This window comes from Pelobates fuscus, chromosome 1 (genome assembly GCF_036172605.1).
Source record: "Pelobates fuscus isolate aPelFus1 chromosome 1, aPelFus1.pri, whole genome shotgun sequence".
In the NCBI taxonomy this organism is placed as follows: domain Eukaryota; kingdom Metazoa; phylum Chordata; class Amphibia; order Anura; family Pelobatidae; genus Pelobates; species Pelobates fuscus.
In genome coordinates, this window is record NC_086317.1 from 287,057,661 (window position 1) to 287,081,934 (window position 24,274).

Below are 24,274 nucleotides of genomic sequence, written 5' to 3' on the forward strand. Positions count from 1 at the left end.
GGTTGCCGTATTTCTCGTAAAGAGGGAACTTGCTGGCATTTTGCATCTGGACTGCCCGTATAGGTGGGGCCAGTCTGAAATGCTTCACAATGGCACAAGTTGAGCTAAAACCAGCTTGAGATAAGCACGGAGGCACCGAAGGGCAGGCTAATTGGGCTGTTGTCAATTCTCACCTCTCTTGCTACTTATTTTTCTCTCCTTAAGTTTAAAGGGCAATCCAGATGTGGACACACTGCTCAAGGTGCCTAGAGGGATATTTTCTATACCTCACTGATGATACCTTACAAGGTTGAAATGATCGTCTGGGGTTGCTGTTTCTCTCGAGCAGAGGGAACTTTCTGGCATTTTGGATCTGTACTGCCTATACGGGTGGTACCAGTCTGATATGCTTCAGATATGTTCTCTCTGTAATGGTACAAGTTGATCTAAAACCAGCTTGAGACCTGAACAGGGATCCACCGAAGGGCAGGCCAACTGAGCTGTTGTCCATTCTCACCTCTCTTGCTACTTATTTTTCTCATTCTATACATATGTCGCATATCTTAATTACGACCCAATATGATGGACATCACAATTCCTTCCCATGTGGTTAAGTCAGGCCACTCACGTTTGGGCATGTTTAGAAGATGACGCTTGCCATATTCCAAATATAACAACAATGAGTTTTAAATATAATTCCGTGGGTAAATATGAATGTTTTTTCCTTCCTTTGGATATGATACTGGAACAAGGCTCATGGCCATTAACACATCAAAAGAGATTGACTCATCAATTACAAGGTACAGGTCAAATGGATGAAGGGACATTCAGACTTTTTCCAAGTGTAGAATCTCACATTTTGCAGAGCCTTGATTAATTCACATCCATATGGTAAAATCCTAAACACATTCCTATGCCATTCAAACTACCCCTTCTGTCATCTGACCTCTGTGGGGGACCCAGCTTCAAAAGATGTAACCCCTTTCAAACCTCATACAATCAAATTAACCCCTTTTGACATTGACAATACCATCTCTGCTTGGCTGGCAGGTCCTTAATGCACTACACAAATTACATTAAAGGACAATATTAAGTAGTGCAATAATAAATTATGCACCCTTGCCATGACAAGAAACATTAAATCCTTTCACCCAAGATCAGGTTGGGCAGTGGGTCCACTGGCACTGACGGACACGTAAGTCTCATAGAGTAGCAAAGAGGACTACTACAGGTCCATGCCTCCACACTTTATCTAGAGACTTTGTTGCTTAGCTCAGTTTGAATAAGGTTAATGTGTCTTGTGTTTTCTCCTCTCTTGAGTATACCCATAATTATTCTTAACACACTAGATTCCTCTTCCTAACTAAGCTGATTTAGTAAATAGTAATATATAAAACACTCTGTATGTCTCCATGGGATTCAAACCGTCCCATAGCTTTACTATCATCTGGAATATAGTAATTAACCAACTAGCTTTATTTAAAACATGCAACTTATATCTAGAATTCTGTATTAGAAAAGTGAGATATAAGACTTAGTTTTTCATCTCAGTCTTTCACATTCACGCTTGTATACATCATCAATGTTGGATGTAAAATGTACCCTAATGTGCATCTCTATACTATGTGATAACTTGCTATGCTACAATAAAATCATAAAATGAAAAGAAAAAAAACACATAAAACTGAAGGACGGTCACTGAGTACTGATGGTTATGTGGGAAAGCTTTATCCTCTGCATTTTAAATCCCATGCAACCACCTTCTTTAAGACTGGTGCCATTCTACTCTGAGATGGCAGCAGTCCCTGTCTGTTGTAACCAAATCTTTAATGGGGTCACACCTTTCTTACTCCTGGGGTACTCCAAGAGGATACATACTGTATTTTACATCCAGACCAGCATCCCATCATTTATGCAGGCTTTGGGCATCCTGGCTCTGGCGCAATGGATAACAGACGTCTCATTTGTCTGCAATTTTTCCCTTGGAGAGCTTTGGGAATAATAGTTTTTGTTTGTTTGTTATGGCTATCATCTGATGACATTTTTATAGTGTGCTATAGTCTTAGTAAGGTTTAATCAAAAAATGTGCAAATATTGTTCTCTCTGTTTTTGTCAATGCACTGTATGTCCACAGTCTTTCTCTATGACAAGTATCTGACTGGACAGAAGTCATTAGGATTGATATATTCCCTGGAGGAGAATCAACTGCAATGAGAAGACTGTTCCAGAACTGGTTTATAGGTAATTTTTTTTTTTTTTTTTTTAAATGAATAAAAATTGAGGGCTCAATATCATTAAAAAAAAAATAAATTCATTTTTTTTTAATTAGACTGTTCATTAAAAAAGAAAGAGAAGGAGATCAAGAAATATTCAATAAAATATCATAGTTTATTGAAAATAATCATTATGAATTTTGTTCTAGTTCTCAATATAAAATATAATTATTTGACTAAAATTACATTGAATATTACAATAATATAATATGTGTGTATGTGAACTCACCTGTTGGGTGGTCCATTCAATAAGGTATTGTTTTTGCATATAACTTATTGTTATACGACAAAAGTTATAAATAGTTTATAAGAAAATAAAGCAATGATGAGCTTGACAACTATATCTTAATCATTCCCCAGAAAATGTCCCAGTTAGAAGATGTATGAATGTCATTAATGACTAAAACTGTTCATTTTTCAAACCTCATTTCTGTAGGTTCCAGGACAATGAACAATTGTATTAAGTCAAAATAAATGGGAATACTAAGCAATAAGGAAACATTAGCACAGGGGTTGATTTATAGAAGTCTTAAATGTATAATTTCATTCCAATTTCAGGGCCCCTGTAACTTAACATGTATTTCCTTACCATTTATGCTTCTATGCCCTAGATGATATTTTTCTACTCTTTACCAGTTCCTGTTTCACACAGTTGTATTTGCTAGTTTGTAGGAGATAAGAGTATAATACATACTTGGAAAGAGGGAGAGCATTAGAGAGAAGACTGGTAGAATGAGAAGGAAAGGGAGATGGCAAGAGAGACGGTTTCAGAAAGGGAGGCTAGAACACAGCACAAGCAGAGGGAAACCCTAAAGAGAGGAAGTGGAAGATTTGGGGAGAAAAGGATGAGTGGCATAGATGAACAGTAATATGAGTATTTGTGAGTACTTAACTGGATGGGGATTACCTTTCTTAGGTTTATATACATCAGTAAAGTACAGTTAACGCAAGATGCTCTGCGTGGATTTCATTTATTTAACCCCATTTCATAACTCCGAATGGCCATAAAGGAAACAGCCAGCAGGAGTTCCTGCAGCCTGGGAGGATGTTTTGACTATGATACCCTGTAGAGCAATAAGGCATACCTTATTTCTCTGCAGACAGCTGAGACTGTCCTTAAATGTAAGGCACTGTGTTACTGATGTCTGCAACACAATAAGGAATGCCTGTGGACAGCTGTGAGGTAGGATGAAGGAGCAGAGAAACATGCAGTGCATCCCCATCTCACCAGTCACCAGTGGCCATCTTGCCACCCCTTTGTATGCTACTGTTCAATAGTTGTAACAAAGCTAGATAAAGTCAAATAAAACAGTTAGAGATTTGTTTCATTATGAACTGCAGTTTGTTTGGAAATTGCAAATTCACCAGATTTTCCCAAATTCAAACTGTTATCTATACTAATCACAAAACAAACTATTTGCACAGTGGATGAGAATGTTTGTTTGATTTGTGATTTAGAGTTCTACTGATACAACTAGAAAAAGTGATGATTGTTGGGGAAAAAATATGAATGAGGATTAGGATACAGCCACTAAATCTTATTTATTCACACATATTTTTTTACTGTGAAGCTAATGACAGAAAAATGCACCTACCTCACTACTGCAAACTATATACGTAATGTTTACATTTTGTGTATATTTTGCTGTACACAAATTGGGCCGTTTTTGGTTCATTTGATTTTGCTATCCTGGTGCACAAAAGTTTGCCGTCTCACAATTTTTACAAATATTTTTCAAACAAATTAGTTCAGCCAAAACAAAATTTTCCACTGTGTGCATGTCTATAAAATACCCTGTTTATAAGCTTTTTGGAGGAACATACTAAAATGTTTTGGTACTGCTGTTTGTGGACATAATGCCTATATACGTTACGTAGATTTTCTTGTCTAAAATCCACCTGTACAGAAGCCCTTTAATGCACCCAGAGCCCTTCCATGGTTGTTAGAATGCAAATACTCTATAATGAACTGCCACAAAGTTTGTGTACAAAGTCATGTGATAGCCAGTATCCCTTACAAACATGAGACAAGGCTCTATGTTGAGGGTAAACTGGAACTGCTTTAATGGGAGCCACACACAACCTTTTATGTGATCCCCATGCAAGGGGTTTCCTGAAACATATTCCAGGCGCATTCCCCACCTGAGAGGAGACTGCTGTAAAGTACACCAATACATTACATTAACTCTCAGGTCCAGGACATACACATCAATTATATCCCAAAACATACATTTCACAGTTAGGTACCCCGTCAAGTCCTATATCCTTGGATAGCCTGGATCTGAGTGCCCAACATATCCCAAAAGTGCCCACGAACGCAGCCGAAATGCCACTGAGGTAAAGTTTAGACTGACCGTGCACTAGGTGCCTGCCCAAAAGAGTTCCATGAAATCATGCTGAGCGGTCGGTCGGGTACAGAATACAATAAAATAACGAATTAAACTGTTTGTACATATGCTTGGCTTGTATCCCTCGAATGCCTTTCCATTCTAACACATTTTCCCAAACTTTGATGGAGGTGATAGTTCCAGTGGTGTTCACGCAGTCAAGTGTCCGTTTTTAGTTCCATATACTTGACGACCAAACACCACTGTACATGTTCGTGGCTAAAGATGGCCGCTACCACGTGTTCGTACATACAAACGACCACCACCCACCCGCTCATTTAGAATGTTGTGATACAAGTGTTAATGAGGTGTTGACAGGGGTGATGGAGGTTAACAGCTGCACACTACGGATATGGGTGGTCTAGTCATTCGGGGGTTTGATCAGTATTCAAAAAAATAATGCTTCATTAAGCTAAAGTTGTTTTGGTGACTATAGTGTCCCTTTGATACTTAACAGGATAATTTTGAGATATAAATCTGTTTCAAACATTAGTGTTATGTGCCATGGGTTGTAGCAATGATTAAATCACCTGTAACTTCTGGCAAAAATTTGCTTATATAACTTTTTATACTCTTTTTAAACACACATTAAATCATGCCGACACTGAAACATATAATTATATAACATAACTAGCATCATTAAAAGATAGTATTGACAGTATTTTTGCTACTGCAAGAACCATGAAGTGAGCCTCACGCAGTGACATAAATTGGTAGACTAATGTAGAAGTTTCAGAAACCTAAAATCTTTTTGTCCACATGAGAGAAACCCTACTGCAACACAATGATTATAAATGTGCAATTGTGGCATAAAAAAAAGGTGAAAGAGAATATAATTTTTTGTTGTTTTTAATACGACTCCCACCAAGTCCTTCCCTTATAGATAAGATGCATTCTAACTATCCGTCTATTATACTAATAATTTGTTAGCTTTGTGATTCACCATCTTGTCCTGCGAGTATTTGTTTTTAATAATTAACTGCTTAGTAACTTTCTATTTATACAAGCTTTTTTACACTACTGAATCAAGTACCTGGGCAACACCGCTGGCTAAGGATGATGAGAGTTAAAGTTCTGTTTGTAATCATGGTAACCTCAAACCATGCATACTGGATATTGCCAGGAAATGGTTGGAACACAAACACTCCCCTCCCCCCTTCCCTCTGAGCCCCAATTATGCAGATACAAGGGCAGAGTGGGAGACAGCCATGGGCAGCTGTGTTACATCCGGACACTGATTCAGTAAGTACACTCCTGTGGTGCATATTTAATTTAATTTGAGTGTTCAGTTTGTTTTGGAGGGATCTGGGGTATATATTCTCTTGTCTGCACATTTGTTACATGTTACCTGTCCTGATGAAAGCTCCATGTTGGAGCTGAAACGTTGATATTTTATATGGAATAAATAAAAGCTAAATTTTACTACTTCAACCAAGTCCCAGGAGTGCGATTGTTTCTACACCCATACATATATATATATATATATAAGGTCTGTCTGGAAAGTATCCAGCCTTGCAATATGAAAAATAGAGACATTTATTGAAGAACATACATGAAACATTATACATAGGACAATGATGCCTCGTTCCCCTTCAAAGTAGGCATCTAGAGACCTATCACAGTTCTCTCTGCATCTCTTCCACTGTTCAAAACACTCAGTAAAATCCTTTGTTGGAATCACCATCAGGTGCCTCATCATATTTACCTGAATCTCATCCATGGTCTGAAATCTCTTCCCTTTCAATAATAGGTAATTTTAGGTAATTTTAGTTTTGGGAAAAGCCAGAAGTCACAGGGTGCCACATTTTTCAAAAGGTTATTGCCCATCTTTGAAGTGTTTGTGCTACACTTGTATTGCTCTGCACTGACTGCATCAGCCTTGAAAGCCTACAGAATCATCCAAATAGTTTTCGCTGAAAAATGTTAAAGGTTACTGCAAATTTGGTACAGATTCATTGCTCTACTCCAGGGGTAGTTAACCTGGTCCCTACCGCCCACTAGTGGGCGGTTTGGGATTTCAGGTAGACAGTGGTGGGTTCTGCAGAAAACGCACCGGTGGGCCTCGATGGCCTTGCTGTAAGCCCTCTCAGGATGGTGAGGAGATCAAAGATCTCCCACTAGCAGGCTGGTCGAAGTGTTGCTGCACATTACATTGACATGAGTATTACTGAATCAAGTATTACTGAATATAACTTTTAATTCATATCAAGAAATGATAAAATAACGTCAACGTTTCGGCTCACATCTGGAGCCTTCTTCAGGATGAAAAATATGACATTTACAGACATAATAGTGCATTATATATACAAAATAATTTGTATTTTTGCTGAAAAACCCCAACTCCAAAACCCCAATTTGTATTTTGCTGAAAAACCCCAACTCGGCTTATACTCGAGTCAATTGACTGTATTATGGCAACTTACATTGCCATAATACAGACAAGGGGGCTGTGGGGGCTGCAGGACATTTACTTACCTCTCCTGCAGCTCCTGTCAGCTCCCTTCTCCTCCACACTGGTCCGTTCAGCACCTCTGTCAGCTCCCAGTGTAAGTCTCGCGAGAGCCGCGGGGTCATAGTGTGGCTCTCGCAAGACTTACAGTGTGAGCTGACAGGGGAGCTGACCGGACCGGCGCGGAGGAGGAGGGAGCTGACAGGAGCTGCAGGAGAGGTAAGAGCTTCCTGCCAGCCCCCTCCTACACAGTGCCCATCCACTGGACCACCAGGGAGTGCCATGTATCAAACAGGGAGGGGGGACGAAAAAAAATAATAATAATAAAATAAAATAAAAAATAATAATAAAAAATAATAATTAAATAAAATAAAAATAATAATAAAAAAATTATTCAAATAATAAAAATAATAATAAAAATGCCCACCCCATCAAGGCTCTGCAACACACACACACACACACTGCACTCATACACACACACTGCACTCATACACACACACACTGCACTCATACACACACACACTGCACTCATACACACACACAATGCACTCATACACACACGCTGCACTCATACACACGCTGCACTCATACACACACTGCACTCATACACACACGCTGCACTCATACACACACGCTGCACTCATACACACACGCTGCACTCATACAATAAGTTTTCCAAGTTTTTTGGGGTAAAATTAAGGGCCTCGTCTTATATTCGGGTCAGCGTATACTCGAGTATATAGTGCTCATCTTTAATCATCATATGAGTCAGGAGCAGTGCCCGCCAAAATCAACGAGAAAAAAGCAGATCAGCCCAATCTGCCGAAAATCTGTCTGGTTACCGTGCTGTTTCCGTTCCACGGTTGCTTGGCAACGGCTGGAACACAGAGCATACTGCCGATCGGCTGCTCGCGAAAAAGGATTGCCGGAGCAATCATCCTCAGCCAGCAATGTATGCTGCTGCTGGAAAAGGCTCACTGCCACCAATGTCTCATAAATGAATATAGTGAGGAATAAAATAGACCGGAGCAGGTATATATATATATATATATATATATATATATATATATATATATATATATATATATATATATATATATATATATAATCACAATATTAAAATACTGATCAAAAATGTCATGGAGGTAAATGATCATACAGAATTATGTTATATGTGCAATGTAGTATCACAGACCAAACTGGTTAAATTATTTTTTAACAATAGCAAACAGTTATAAATATGGAATAAATCTCAAAGAAATCAAAGACTAAGAGTATATTACTCTTTCCATACAGAATATACCACTACATGTTGTACATTATGATATCTAGTATAAGGGATTTGTTAGGGTATGAATTTATTTGTAAGTAAGGATAAATTCAGAGCCATGATCACAATGACACAGGAGGTTTCAACAAAGTCTCCCAATAAGATTACAGTGAGGGTTTGATAAAAACCAAGACCTAAACATCTCTTTGTGACTAACTGTAAGAAAGAGTAATTTACTTAATTTAAAGTCACAGTACTCAGTATTTTGAAAATCTATTTATATATTGGTGGTGATACTGCCTGATACTGGTGATACTGCCTCTAGAGGACAATTAAAAGCACACTGGCTGGGCTAGAACACCGATCTGGGATCCACTTCACCTGGGGGTAAGTCAATTTAGTTAATACATTTGCCTATATAAGTTTTGGTTTTTAAGGTATACGTATGTATTGATCCTGATGAAAGTCCTAGATGTAGGACTGAAACGTTGATCGTGATTTTAAAGATTTGAAATAAAGATTGGACCTTTTGACCCCATGAGTGATGTTACCTCTTTGGATATATATATATATATATAACCAATGATAAATAGGAGCACTCAAAATGACTTCTTTATCGTATATATATTGTGACAAAAGTTTACACCAAAGTGTAGAACATCAAATCGACGTTTCGACCCCTCAGGGTCTTTTTCAAGATCTTTTGATCTTTTGATATTGAAAAAGACCCTGAGGGGTCAAAACGTCGATTTGATGTTCTACACTTTGGTGTAAACTTTTGTCACAATAAATATACGATAAAGAAGTCCTTTTGAGTGCTCCTATTTATCATTGGTTATATATATATATATATATATATATATATATATATATATATATATATATATATCCAAAGAGGTAACATCACTCATGGGGTCAAAAGGTCCAATCTTTATTTCAAATCTTTAAAATCACGATCAACGTTTCAGTCCTACATCTAGGACTTTCATCAGGATCAATACATACGTATACCTTAAAAACCAAAACTTATATAGGCAAATGTATTAACTAAATTTTTAATTTAATTTTTTGCACTTGGCACTTTATATACAAATATCGGCTACCTAGTGAGCACTTTACTTCAAGCACTTTAATATTAAATAAATTCATGAATAATATACACTTTGAGCACTTAATAACTATGTTCCCCTAATAGTATTTTTATATGGGAACATACAATTGATTCATTCATAATTCACTACTGTTTATTCATCACTATGGAAACCGCAGTCTCCGGTCACCCAGGAGGCTAAGCACGCATGATCACGTTACGGGAGACGGGGCACGTTTAGAGGTGCGCGCGCATACCCGGAAGTACACTTGGTGATGGCGGTCTCAGCAGCAATACACTCTGGTGAGTAGTGTTGTCGCGAACCCGGAATTTTCGGTTCGCGAACGGCGAACACGAACTTCCGCAAATGTTCGCGAACCGGCGAACCGCGCGAACCGCCATTGACTTCAATGGGCAGGTGAATTTTAAAAACAACAGGGACTCTTTCTGGCCACAAAAGTGATGGAAAAGTTGTTTCAAGGGGACTAACACCTGGACTGTGGCATGCCGGAGGGGGATCCATGGCAAAACTCCCATGGAAAATTGCACAGTTGATGCAGAGTCTGCTTTTAATCCATAAAGGGCAGAAATCACCTAACATTGACACCTGTCCCCAAAGCCCAGCCCTGATACACACTGACACAGAGCAGAATAGAGACTGTTCCCCATACATAGGGTCACTTGGCAGATATGGATTGACACCTATCCTAATGATCCCTGATACACAGTGACACAGAGCAGAATAGAGACTGTTCCCCCTACATAGGGTCACTTGGCAGATATGGATTGACACCTGTCCTCAAAACCCCTGATACACACTGACAAAGAGCAGAATAGAGACTGTTCCCCCTACATAGGGTCACTTGGCAGATATGGATTGACACCTATCCTAATGATCCCTGATACACACTGACACAGAGCAGAATAGAGACTGTTCCCCCTACATAGGGTCACTTGGCAGATATGGATTGACACCTATCCTAATGATCCCTGATACACAGTGACACAGAGCAGAATAGGGACTGTTCCTCCTACATAGGGTCACTTGGCAGATATGGATTGACACCTATCCTAATGATCCCTGATACACACTGACACAGAGCAGAATAGAGACTGTTCCCCCTACATAGGGTCACTTGGCAGATATGGATTGACACCTATCCTAATGATCCCTGATACACAGTGACACAGAGCAGAATAGGGACTGTTCCTCCTACATAGGGTCACTTGGCAGATATGGATTGACACCTATCCTAATGATCCCTGATACACACTGACACAGAGCAGAATAGAGACTGTTCCCCCTACATAGGGTCACTTGGCAGATATGGATTGACACCTGTCTTCAAAACCCCTGATACACACTGACACAGAGCAGAATAGAGACTGTTCCCCCTACATAGGGTCACTTGGCAGATATGGATTGACACCTATCCTAATGATCCCTGATACACACTGACACAGAGCAGAATAGAGACTGTTCCCCCTACATAGGGTCACTTGGCAGATATGGATTGACACCTATCCTAATGATCCCTGATACACACTGACACAGAGCAGAATAGAGACTGTTCCCCCTACATAGGGTCACTTGGCAGATATGGATTGACACCTATCCTAATGATCCCTGATACACACTGACACAGAGCAGAATAGAGACTGTTCCCCCTACATAGGGTCACTTGGCAGATATGGATTGACACCTATCCTAATGATCCCTGATACACAGTGACACAGAGCAGAATAGGGACTGTTCCTCCTACATAGGGTCACTTGGCAGATATGGATTGACACCTATCCTAATGATCCCTGATACACACTGACACAGAGCAGAATAGAGACTGTTCCCCCTACATAGGGTCACTTGGCAGATATGGATTGACACCTGTCCTAATGATCCCTGATACACACTGACACAGAGCAGAATAGAGACTGTTCACCCTACATAGGGTCACTTGGCAGATATGGATTGACACCTATCCTAATGATCCCTGATACACACTGACACAGAGCAGAATAGAGACTGTTCCCCCTACATAGGGTCACTTGGCAGATATGGATTGACACCTATCCTAATGATCCCTGATACACAGTGACACAGAGCAGATTAGAGACTGTTCCCCCTACATAGGGTCACTTGGCAGATATGGATTGACACCTGTCCTCAAAACCCCTGATACACACTGACACAGAGCAGAATAGAGACTGTTCCCCCTACATAGGGTCACTTGGCAGATATGGATTGACACCTGTCCTCAAAACCCCTGATACACACTGACACAGAGCAGAATAGAGACTGTTCCCCCTACATAGGGTCACTTGGCAGATATGGATTGACACCTGTCCTCAAAACCCCTGATACACACTGACACAGAGCAGAATAGAGACTGTTCCCCCTACATAGGGTCACTTGGCAGATATGGATTGACACCTATCCTAATGATCCCTGATACACACTGACACAGAGCAGAATAGAGACTGTTCCCCCTACATAGGGTCACTTGGCAGATATGGATTGACACCTATCCTAATGATCCCTGATACACACTGACACAGAGCAGAATAGAGACTGTTCCCCCTACATAGGGTAACTTGGCAGATATGGATTGACACCTATCCTAATGATCCCTGATACACACTGACACAGAGCAGAATAGAGACTGTTCCCCCTACATAGGGTCACTTGGCAGATATGGATTGACACCTATCCTAATGATCCCTGATACACAGTGACACAGAGCAGAATAGGGACTGTTTCCCCTACATAGGGTCACTTGGCAGATATGGATTGACACCTGTCCTAATGATCCCTGATACACACTGACACAGAGCAGAATAGAGACTGTTCCCCCTACATAGGGTCACTTGGCAGATATGGATTGACACCTATCCTAATGATCCCTGATACACACTGACACAGAGCAGAATAGAGACTGTTCCCCCTACATAGGGTCACTTGGCAGATATGGATTGACACCTATCCTAATGATCCCTGATACACAGTGACACAGAGCAGAATAGAGACTGTTCCCCCTACATAGGGTCACTTGGCAGATATGGATTGACACCTGTCCTCAAAACCCCTGATACACACTGACACAGAGCAGAATAGGGACTGTTCCCCCTACATAGGGTCACTTGGCAGATATGGATTGACACCTGTCCTCAAAACCCCTGATACACACTGACACAGAGCAGAATAGAGACTGTTCCCTGTCCACAGAGACCATGATACACACTGACACAGAGCAGAATAGGGACTGTTACCCCTACATAGGGTCACTTGGCAGATATGGATTGACAAATCCCTGACAAACAGCTACCACATGCAAGGAAGGCAGCAGGGGCGCAAATGACCCACTCCCGACGTGAGAAGGTAGTGACGACAAATAACAATACAGGACTCTTTAGAGGCCCTGTAATTGTAATCAGTCCACTTGCACCAGTGGGCCTAAAAATTAGGCATGTACACATGCCTGAAAAATTTGGTATTGTTGCAGCCGCTGCTGTAGCAGCGGCCAGAAAAATTGATGTTTGTTTCACAGGCAGAAAGTGCCCTAAAACATGGCGGCTTGAACCCTAGTTGGTTGCGGATAAGTCACGCAAGTCAAACGTCATTCAGAGCTAAAATACAGCAGCGTGTGGACCATTTTTAGCCCAAGGCAGCTCATCTCATCAGGCCTTTTTTAAGCGAATGTATCGCCCAGTGTCAGTCCCTTCGGGATCCATCCCTCATTCATCTTAATAAAGGTGAGGTAATCTAGACTTTTTTGACCTAGGCGACTTCTCTTCTCAGTGACAATACCTCCTGCTGCACTGAAGGTCCTTTCTGACAGGACACTTGAAGCGGGGAAGGCCAGAAGTTCTTTCGCAAATTGGGATAGCTCAGGCCACAGGTCAAGCCTGCACACCCAGTAGTCAAGGGGTTCATCGCTCCTCAGAGTGTCGATATCTGCAGTTAAGGCGAGGTAGTCTGCTACCTGTCGGTCGAGTTGCTCTCTGAGGGTGGATCCCGAAGGCCTGTGGCGATGCATAGGACTTAAAAAGGTTCGCATGTCCTCCATCAACAACACGTCTTTAAAGCGTCCTGTCCTTGCCGGCGTGGTCGTGGGAGGAGGAGGAGGAGGATGACTTCCACCTCTCCCCCTGTTAGATTCCCGTTGTGCTGTGACATCACCCTTATACGCTGTGTAAAGCATACTTTTTAATTTATTTAGCAAATGCTGCATCCTTTCCGACTTGTTGTAATTGGGTAACATTTCCGCCACTTTCTGCTTATACCGGGGGTCTAGTAGCGTGGACACCCAGTACAGGTCGTTCTCCTTCAGCCTTTTTATACGAGGGTCCCTCAACAGGCAGGACAGCATTAAAGACCCCATTTGCACAAGGTTGGATGCCGAGCTACTCATTTCCCGTTCCTCCTCCTCACTGATGTCATTGAAGGTATGTTCTTCCCCCCAGCCACGTACAACACCACGGGTACCAGATAGGTGACAACGAGCACCCTGGGATGCCTGTTGTGTTTGGTCTTGCTCCTCCTCCTCCTCCTCAAAGCTACAATCCTCCTCTGACTCCTCTTCCTCACAATCCTCTTCTAGCGTTGCCGCAGGTCCAGCAAGCGATGCTGATAAGGCTGTTTCTGGTGGTGATGGTGACCACAACTCTTCCTCTTCACGCTCATCTACAGCCTGATCCAGCACTCTTCGCAGGGCACGCTCCATGAAGAAAACAAATGGTATGATGTCGCTGATGGTGCCTTCGTTGCGACTGACTAGGTTTGTCACCTCCTCAAAAGGACGCATGAGCCTACAGGCATTGCGCATGAGCGTCCAGTAACGTGGCAAAAAAATTCCCAGCTCCCCAGAGGCTGTCCTAGCACCCCGGTCATACAAATATTCATTAACAGCTTTTTCTTGTTGGAGCAGGCGGTCGAACATTAGGAGTGTTGAATTCCAACGTGTAGGGCTGTCGCAAATCAAGCGCCTCACTGGCATGTTGTTTCGCCGCTGGATATCGGCAAAGTGAGCCATGGCCATGTAGGAACGCCTGAAATAGCCACACACCTTCCTGGCCTGCTTCAGGACGTCCTGTAAGCCTGTGTACTTATGCACAAAGCGTTGTACGATCAGATTACACACATGTGCCATGCACGGCACATGTGTCAACTTGCCCAACTTCAATGCCGCTATAAAAATTTTTCCGTTGTCACACACCACTTTGCCGATATCCAGTTGCTGCGGAGTCAGCCACTTTTCCACCTGTGCGTTCAGGGCGGACAGGAGTGCTTGTCCGGTGTGACTCTCTGCTTTCAAGCAAGTCAAACCCAAGACGGCGTGACACTGCCGTATCCGTGATGTGGAATAGTACCTGGGGAGCTGGGGGGGTGCCGTTGATGTGGAGCAAGACGCAGCGGCACAAGAGGACTCAGCCGAGGAGGTTATGGAAGAGGATGGAGTAGGAGGAGTAGAGGAGGTGGCAGCAGGACTGCCTGCAATTCGTGGCGGTGTCACCAACTCCTCTGCAATGCCACGCATTCCTTGCTTGTCAGCCGTCAGCAGGTTTACCCAATGCGCAGTGTAGGTGATATACCTGCCTTGACCATGCTTTGCAGACCAGGTATCAGTGGTCAGATGGACCCTTGCCCCAACACTGTGTGCCAGACATGCCATGACTTCCTTTTGCACAATCGAGTACAAGTTGGGGATTGCCTTTTGTGAAAAGAAATTCCGGCCGGGTACCTTCCACTGCGGTGTCCCAATAGCTACAAATTTTTTGAACGCCTCAGACAACCAGATTGTATGGTAAAAGCTGGCGGGCTAATAGTTTGGACAAGCCAGCTGTCAGACGCTGGGCAAGGGGGTGACTTGGTGACATTGGCTTCTTACGCTCAAACATGTCCTTGACAGACACATGACTGTGGGCAGATGAGCGGGAACTGCTCAAGGCGGGAGACGGAGTGGCGGATGGTTGAGAGGGGGCAAGAAGGACAGCAGTGGTTGACGTGGCTGAAGATGCTGGACCAGGAGGAGGATGGCGGCTTAGAGTAGGCGTGCTGCTTGTACTCATGTGTTGATCCCATAGGCGTTTGTGATGTGAGATCATGTGCCTACGCAAAGCAGTTGTACCTAGGTGGGTGTTGGACCTCCCACGACTCAGTTTCCTTTGGCACAGGTTGCAAATGGCATCGCTGTTGTCAGAGGCAGACACACAAAAAAAATGCCACACTGCTGAGCTCTGCAATGACGGCATTCTGGTGGTGGACACAGCATGCGTTGATTGGCGTGCTGTCGGGCTGACCCCGGGTGCTGATGCATGCTGTCTGACTGTGCCACTAGCTCCTTGCGACGACCCCCCCCTGCTTCCAACTGGTCTCCTCCTCCTCCTCTCTGTCTCCCCATCTGAACTTTCGCCCTGTTCTTCTTCTCTTCTAGCGGGCACCCACGTGACATCCATGGACGAATCGTCATCATCAACCGCTTCGCTTGTATCTGACAACTCAGAAAAGGAAGCAGCAGCGGGTACAACATCATCATCATCACACCGTACCTCCATGTGTTTAATGCTGCCTGCCTGAGACATATCCCTGTTATCTACATCCTCTAGCAATAATGGTTGCGCATCACTCATTTCTTCAAACGGGTGTGTGAATAACTCCTCTGACATACCAAGTAAAGCGGCTGTGGTGCTAGTTTTGGTGGTGGCGGCAGGCGGGTGAGTGCTATCTTGAGAGGTGCCTGAAGCTAAGCTGGAGGAGGATGGTGCGTCAAGGTTCCGAGCGGAGGCTGTACAAGATTGGGTGTCCTGTGTTAGCCAGTCAACTAAGTCCTCAGAACTTTTCAAGTTCAGGGTACGTGGCTTCTGAAAACTGGGCATTATTCTAGGGCAAAAGGGAATCACAGCACCACGACCACGACGGCCCCTGCGGGGTGGCCTGCCTCTGCCTGTCATTTTTTGGGGGATTTGTGGTACTATGCGTGCAAGCTACTGTGAGACCAGATATGATTGGCAATGTGCACTGGAACAGTTCTGCAGAGCACACACTGTAGGCCTGAGACACCCGCTTGAAGACAAGTAACTGCTATTCAATCTATAACAGTGAAAAACTAATTTTGTTTTTAAAAGCACGCTATAGAGACACCAGATATGATTGGCAATGTGCACTGGAACAGTGCTGCAGATCACACACTGTAGGCCTGAGACACCCGCTTGAAGACAAGTAACTGCTATTCAATCTATAACAGTGAAAAACAAATTTTGGTTGTAAAAGCACGCTATAGAGACACAAGATATGAGTGGCAACTGTCAAAGCACGCTGGCACAGGTCTGCAGAGCACACGCTGAAGTAGGTCTGACACCAAGATGCTTGCAGGCAGGCAACTGCTCTTCTATTACAGTGAAAAAAAATTATTTCTTTTAAATCGAAAGCATAACCAATTGTTAAAACAGATATGAGTGGTGGCACTGGGCAAATAGGCACAGTATCCAATGTGAACCTCACACAGAAGCTGGCAGGCAGGCAACTGCTCTTCTATTACAGTGGAAACAAAATTTTGGTTGTAAAAGCACGCTAAAGAGACACCAGATATGATTGGCAACTGTCAAAGCACGCTGGCACAGGTCTGCAGAGCACACGCTGAAGTAGGCCTGAAACACAGACGCTTGCAGACAACTAACTGCTCTTCTATTACAGTGAAAAAAATTATTTATTTTAAATGTAAAGCTTAACCTATTGTTAAAACAGATATGAGTGGTGGCACTGGGCAAATAGGCACAGTATCCAATGTGAACCTCACACAGAAGCTGGCAGGCAGGCAACTGCTCTTCTATTACAGTGAAAAAAAATTATTTCTTTTAAATCGAAAGCTTAACCAATTGTTAAAACAGATATGAGTGGTGGCACTGGGCAAATAGGCACAGTATCCAATGTGAACCTCACACAGAAGCTGGCAGGCAGGCAACTGCTCTTCTATTACAGTGGAAACAAAATTTTGGTTGTAAAAGCACGCTAAAGAGACACCAGATATGATTGGCAACTGTCAAAGCACGCTGGCACAGGTCTGCAGAGCACACGCTGAAGTAGGCCTGAAACACAGACGCTTGCAGACAACTAACTGCTCTTCTATTACAGTGAAAAAAAAATATTTCTTTTAAATCGAAAGCTTAACCAATTGTTAAAACAGATATGAGTGGTGGCACTGGGCAAATAGGCACAGTATCCAATGTGAACCTCACACAGAAGCTGGCAGGCAGGCAACTGCTCTTCTATTACAGTGAAAAAAATGATTTATTTAAAATCTAAAGCTTAACCAATTGTTAAAACAGATATGAGTGGTGGCACTGACTGTGCAAATGGGCAAGGCATCCAACCTCACACAGAAGCTGGCAGGCAGGCAACTGCTCTTCTATTACAGTGAAAAAAATGATTTATTTAAAATCTAAAGCTTAACCGATTGTTAAAACAGATATGAGTGGTGGCACTGACTGTGCAAATGGGCAAGGCACCAACCTCACACAGAAGCTGGCAGGCAGGCAACTTCTCTTCTATTACAGTGAAAAAAAAATATTTATTTTAAATGTAAAGCTTAACCGATTGTTAAAACAGATATGAGTGGTGGCACTGACTGTGCAAATGGGCAAGGCATCCAACCTCACACAGAAGCTGGCAGGCAGGCAACTGCTCTTCTATTACAGTGAAAAAAAAATATTTATTTTAAATGTAAAGCTTAACCGATTGTTAAAACAGATATGAGTGGTGGCACTGGGCAAATAGGCACAGTATCCAATGTGAACCTCACACAGAAGCTGGCAGGCAGGCACCTGCAATTACATTACACAGGAAAAAAAAAAAAAAGCAGCCTGATGTTCTAGCCCTAAAAAGGGCTTTTTGGGGTGCTGTCCTTACAGCAGAGATCAGATGAGTCCTTCAGGATTGTAGTGGACACTAAATACCCTAGCCTAGCTATCAATTTCCCTATGTAATCAGCAGCAGCTAAACTTTCCCTCCTCTCACTAAGCATGCATCTTCCGAATGAATCGAAAATGGATGCTGGGAGGGAGGTTGGAGGGTGTGGAAGGGAGGGAGTGCTGCTGATTGGCTGTAATGTGTCTGCTGACCGAGAGGAACAGGGTCAAAGTTTGCCCAATGATGACGAATAGGGGGCGGATCGAACTGCGCATGTGTCCGCCCGCCGCGGCGAACGCGAACACGCTAATTTTGCCGGGAACTGTTCGCCGGCGGACAGTTCGGTACATCACTACTGGTGAGTTATTTACTTAATTAGTAATGGTATATATTGTCAGTATTTGTATTTTGATGTACTGTCCTGTTGAAATTTGACCCTGAAGAAGGTCCCGAGCGGGGACTGAAACGTTGGTCGCAATTTTAATCAACTTTAAATAAAGATTGGAACTTTTAAGCCCGGAGAGCAGCCTATTTCATTTTGATTTTTATATATATATATTTATATATATATGGAATAGAAGTCAGTGGTTTAAAGATAGAATGTACATTGAGTATAGCTGAGTTTGACTGGTATTTGCAAAGGTTATGGTCTAGCGTTGTATATTGCCTGATATGCTTTGATGTCTGTATGGATATGCATAAATGAGCAGCCATAAACATCCTTTAAATTCACACTTGATGCTATCAGTCTATGTACTTTACAAATCGTTAAATAAAACATAATTATTTTGTTGCATCCTCGATACTGCTGAATTCACTGTAATTTATTCCACAGCTGAAAAATTAACATTTTATGCACATTTCCTATCTTGTATATGACTATTTCATACCACTTAACATGCCCTTGATGCTGCATAAAAGTAGATATTATTGCCATAATTGGAGAGAATGAAATTGTTTAGCGGTTTTCCCTATTAACTTTGTCTTTATGTCCAGTGTTACGCTCCTCTTTATCGTCACATATTAATTTAGTTATAGTGATCATTTTCTTTCATTGGTAACAAAGGAGCAGTTTTACAGAAAAAAAAATGTATTACGGTATTTAAATGAATGCTTTATATCCATGGATTGAATATCCCACCTGTTAGTGAGCACACAGTTAAATATATAAATCTTTCTCCTTTGTGGTCAGACTTTTCCATGTGGAGAGTCATCTGAACAATTAATCGATAACTTTTGTTTGTATGATTGTAAGTTATAGAATTCTGAGTCAATGGGTCGTTTTGCAAAGCTATGCCAAAATATGAGTCACCGAACACAAGATATTTTCAGCAGATCTCTGCGAACTGGTAACAAACTATTTGATTGAAGACATGTATTATATTGTTATTTGGCCCAAATGTAGTCTAATGTACAGTTAAATTACGAGTTATGATTGTTGTATGTATACATGATTTTATTAAGAGCAATGTTTAACTGCAACCACTGCTGTTGATTGATAATAAACTATTTAGAGTAAATAAACTAATACAAAATAGGTGTGGCTAGAATAATGGCGCTTTGTGGTATTAGGTGAAATTATTTGGTTTAGCTGCTACATGCACTTAGTGGGTACTCCAAGAAACCACTATAATTGTCAAACCAGAGAGAAAACAGATTACCAAGTAGTGAGTCAGTATACAGAAACTCTCACACTACTTGATAGAAGTGTATATATATTTATTTTATTTCTTTTTTTTTCAAATAAATGTAAATTTTAAAGTTACTTATATCCATCTCTACCTTGCATTGGGAATCCGGTTGAGGGAAGTGTAACCTCCTAATTGACACTTAAGCCAGCAATACTTAGAGCCAGTCACCAAAAGGCTCTACAAAAGGTGAGCACTGACCTTTATACATATTGTGCACTATTTGCTTTAAGATAATCTACACCAGGAGGTCTCTTCTGTCTTTATGCTTTGTTTGGAGATACATCTACTGACAGAGGGAAGGAAGGAATAAGCCCTACTCATCAGGTGTTGTTTCCTACCTTGAAGGCACAGAGGCATACGTGTTTAGTGCCTATATCCTCATAAAAGGCTCTTAAAAATGTTTTTTTTTTTCTTCACTCACTAATTTAAAATTTATCAAGTGTTACTGTACAATACTACTCTATATATTTTTTCTCTGTGTTTATTTTACATTTATACCCCGTGTGTATTGTAAGGGGTAAGTGTACAATTTGCACTACTACAACACTATACTTAGCGTGGCACTTCTATCAAGTAGTATGAGAGTTTCTGTATACTGACTCACTACTTGGTAATCTGTTTTCTCTCTATGTAGAGTAAAAGCTTTTAGTATATTTATGTATTCATGGGTATTTTTGAATGGCTCTGTCTGTCTCAAGATTCTATATAACTTTTATAATAATCAACAATATATATTGTTCAACAGCTGATGTCTTACACTTAAACGTTCTCGTTGGTTACACTCTGTTATGGAAATGTTTAGAAAGAAAAAAATATTGGTATTTCCAAAATGCATACCATGAATTTGAACGATATTGTCTTCATAAATGCCATTCAAGTATTAGCAACCATAGAATGCCATTATTCTTTTACAAAAATATATTTTTCTTGCATTAGGGCTAACAAAATAGGTGAGTTTGCAAAATTAATCAGCTGCTCCTTAGCTCAAGATGTAATAGCTTGGTTGCAAATAGAACACCAACTACGGTATACATAAGAATTTGTTAAGAGTATTTTCTTAAGAATTCAATGCTTCTATTAAACACTAAAGAATAAACTGGATTGGTATTAGTTATTCTTGGGTTATTTATTAGCAACATCCCTTTGAGATGCTTTGTACTCATAGTAGGTAATCATCCTTTGGAGATCTAAAAGTCACCAAAAACTCCTTATTCACCAACATCTCGTGTTCATGTAGCCACAATGATCTCATTCTAGTGGAAATGTAATATGTTTAGTGTTCTATAGTGAAAAGTTTAAATCTACCTAATCAAAATCAAAACATGACCATTCAAAATCAGTTAACTAAAATTATTATTCTTTTTATAGGTGATCTCTCATCTGTTTGTTAGTTTGATATGGTCTGACTTCCACTCACACAATAGGAGATAAAAAGACTGCAGAGGCCAAAAAAACACACCAAGGCAGCTAGAGCTAAAGAGGAATTCCTGTATCTTCCTACAGATAATTAACCCATCACAGAAATCTACTAAATACCTGAATAAACTGATCTTCTGTAATTTACCATGATCAATCGCAGTTAGAACTAATCAGACATTTCTCACAATACGTGTTTACCTATGCTGAACAGGCAACAACAATTTTATTATGTAATATTTGCATACATTAAGTATTTGCCAAGGAATTTCCTAAAATGTTAACCATGGTAAGCCTACGAAAATATTTCTTCAAGGGGGGCAAAGCCTAGCTGCATAGATGACTGGTTGCATGGCGCTGGAGCTCCTGTGATCTGAAGCTAACAAAACCCTAATTTGGGTGACAAAAATCTACCAAGGCAGCTGTAAACACCTGGTAGACATTGGTGGAGCAGCATGGGTCAAAAGACCAAAAAACAAAACCAGCTGCCGACAAGCCGTGGCAAGAATTGAATATTGGAGACCTTTTGAGACAAGCTCATGGAGCTGCAAGGTCCAAGATGGCCACCTACCCAGATACATACTCCGACCTATCAGATGATTTTTCCTTGGGGGAGAAAGCACACGACTTACCCATCACAACGGTCCCAGCTCCAAATCACCTAAGCCCAAAAAATTAATGGCAGACCTCCAAACGACTATCCAGCTGGATGTGTCTATCCTCCGCATGTACATTCAGGGGCTAACAGGATGGCTGGGTGCCCTGGAGAGCACCTCTGATGCGAACACCACGCACATCACCTTCTTACAACAGGAGATCCAGATGCCACAATGAAGAATATAATCGCAAATATGCAGCCCTGGAGGACACACACTGGGCAAACAAGCTGAAGGTTTGGGGCATATTGGAGGATATACCAAAAGACTCCTGACAGTACTGATGCCACCGCAGCAGGCTAAGGCCATAAGCTAAGATGGCATCTTCCAAGACCCTGAAGCCAGCCAGTGCCCAAACTGCGGCTCCTCGGCACCTCATAATCCACCTTCAACAATGGAAAGACAAAGCAGCAACACTGGCAGCAGTTCAAGACTGTGCCCCATACATGTTTGTATCGGTGTCCCTCTCATTTTTCTCGAAACTCTCTGGTGGCACTTTAACCTGGAGGAAGTCACTTAAATCACTTACCTCACACCTCAGGTAGCAGGACATACCAAATCGTTTGTGTTTAAACTGCTCCATGCTAATCCTGAAGGGGCGAAGACATACCCGCAAGGAGCACAGTACCTGCTACCTAAACTGGGACTTTCTCAAGATTCCATACAGCACACAGAAATTTGCAGCGCCAAAAGAGACCCAAAGAGGGTGACCTCCTTTGTACCACAACAGCCCAGACAGAGCATCTAGGCAGCAGCCACCACCTGAATTCCTCATAGTGCCTTACAGCAGTGGTTTCTTGCTGACTTTCTCTTTTTGTACAATTATTTCTTTGAGTTAAACGTTACAATATTTTCAGTTGATTGCAGTGTAACTCAGCACCAAAAACACATATCGAATGGTTTTATAACCTGTTCTAACATCTCTACCACCACACCCTCCCCCGTCCCCCCACCTGTTCTAAACCTTTGCTGGATGACATAAATAGCAATTAGAATAGACAGGCGGTCAATTCTGACTCTTATTGTGTATCTCACACCAGACGGAGTAGTTAGATAACTGATAAGCAGAGATGTCTTTGACGTACCTAGTCTAGCCTAACAATCTATATTATAGCTCTACAACTCAAACATAATGCTTACTCCATGTTTTACATACTAAAAAGCACTGTCTTACCTACTAAGCTTACGATATGTCTGGCTCTGTATAATAACCTTATTTGAAACGTGTACATGCTCTGTTTTCTTAGTAACCACTTCTTGTTTTTTCACTTTTTTTTAAAATTGCTGTTTCATACGTATACATTGTTTGCAAGCTATGACACTCTATGGTTGACCATGTCTTTTCTAATATGTCATTTGTATACCTTATCAGCACATGAAAAATAAAGAATTAAAAAAAATATTTATATTGCTTCAAATAATATTTCCATAAACATAGGTTAGTGACATATCTCTTAACTGCTGTTTAACTGTGGGTTCTCACAACATGAGCCCCACTGACTGGTGATGTATGTGCCACCACCAAATGTTCAACACAGAACGGTGAAGCATTTAGAAGAACTTATATTCTACTGCTGTATCTGTACCCCATGTGGAAGATTTAAAAGGGCACTGTAGGCACCCAAACCACTTCAGCTCATTGAAAAGGTCTGGGTGCACTGTTCCTGTCCTACTTAGTCCTGCAATATAAATCATTGCAGTTTTAAAGAAACTGCAATGATTACATTGCAGGACTAAGACTGCCTCTAGTTGCTGTCAATCAGACACCCAGACATGCTTGCTAGGTAACTTTTGGTTAGGTTCCTTTAAGAGAGAATGGATAATGTTTATGATATTTGCACAGCCATACCAGCAGAAAGAAAGGAAGGCACATGGGATGTTAGAAGATTTATCATATGGCAATTTGTCAAAACTCAACACAAAAACAAACATTCTGACAAATACTGATGTTTTCTTAAAATACAGTTAAAGTAGATGATTGTGTTCTATACTAAAATACAATATGACCCAAATAGTCACATCACCATGAAATACATTTATCTAAAAGCATAACAAAATTAATTAAATCTGATGAAAGAATGATGATCCAGCATCTTCACATGGTCTTTTCTCAAAACCATTATCTAAACAATTTATCCCAAGACAATGATTTTCTAATGAA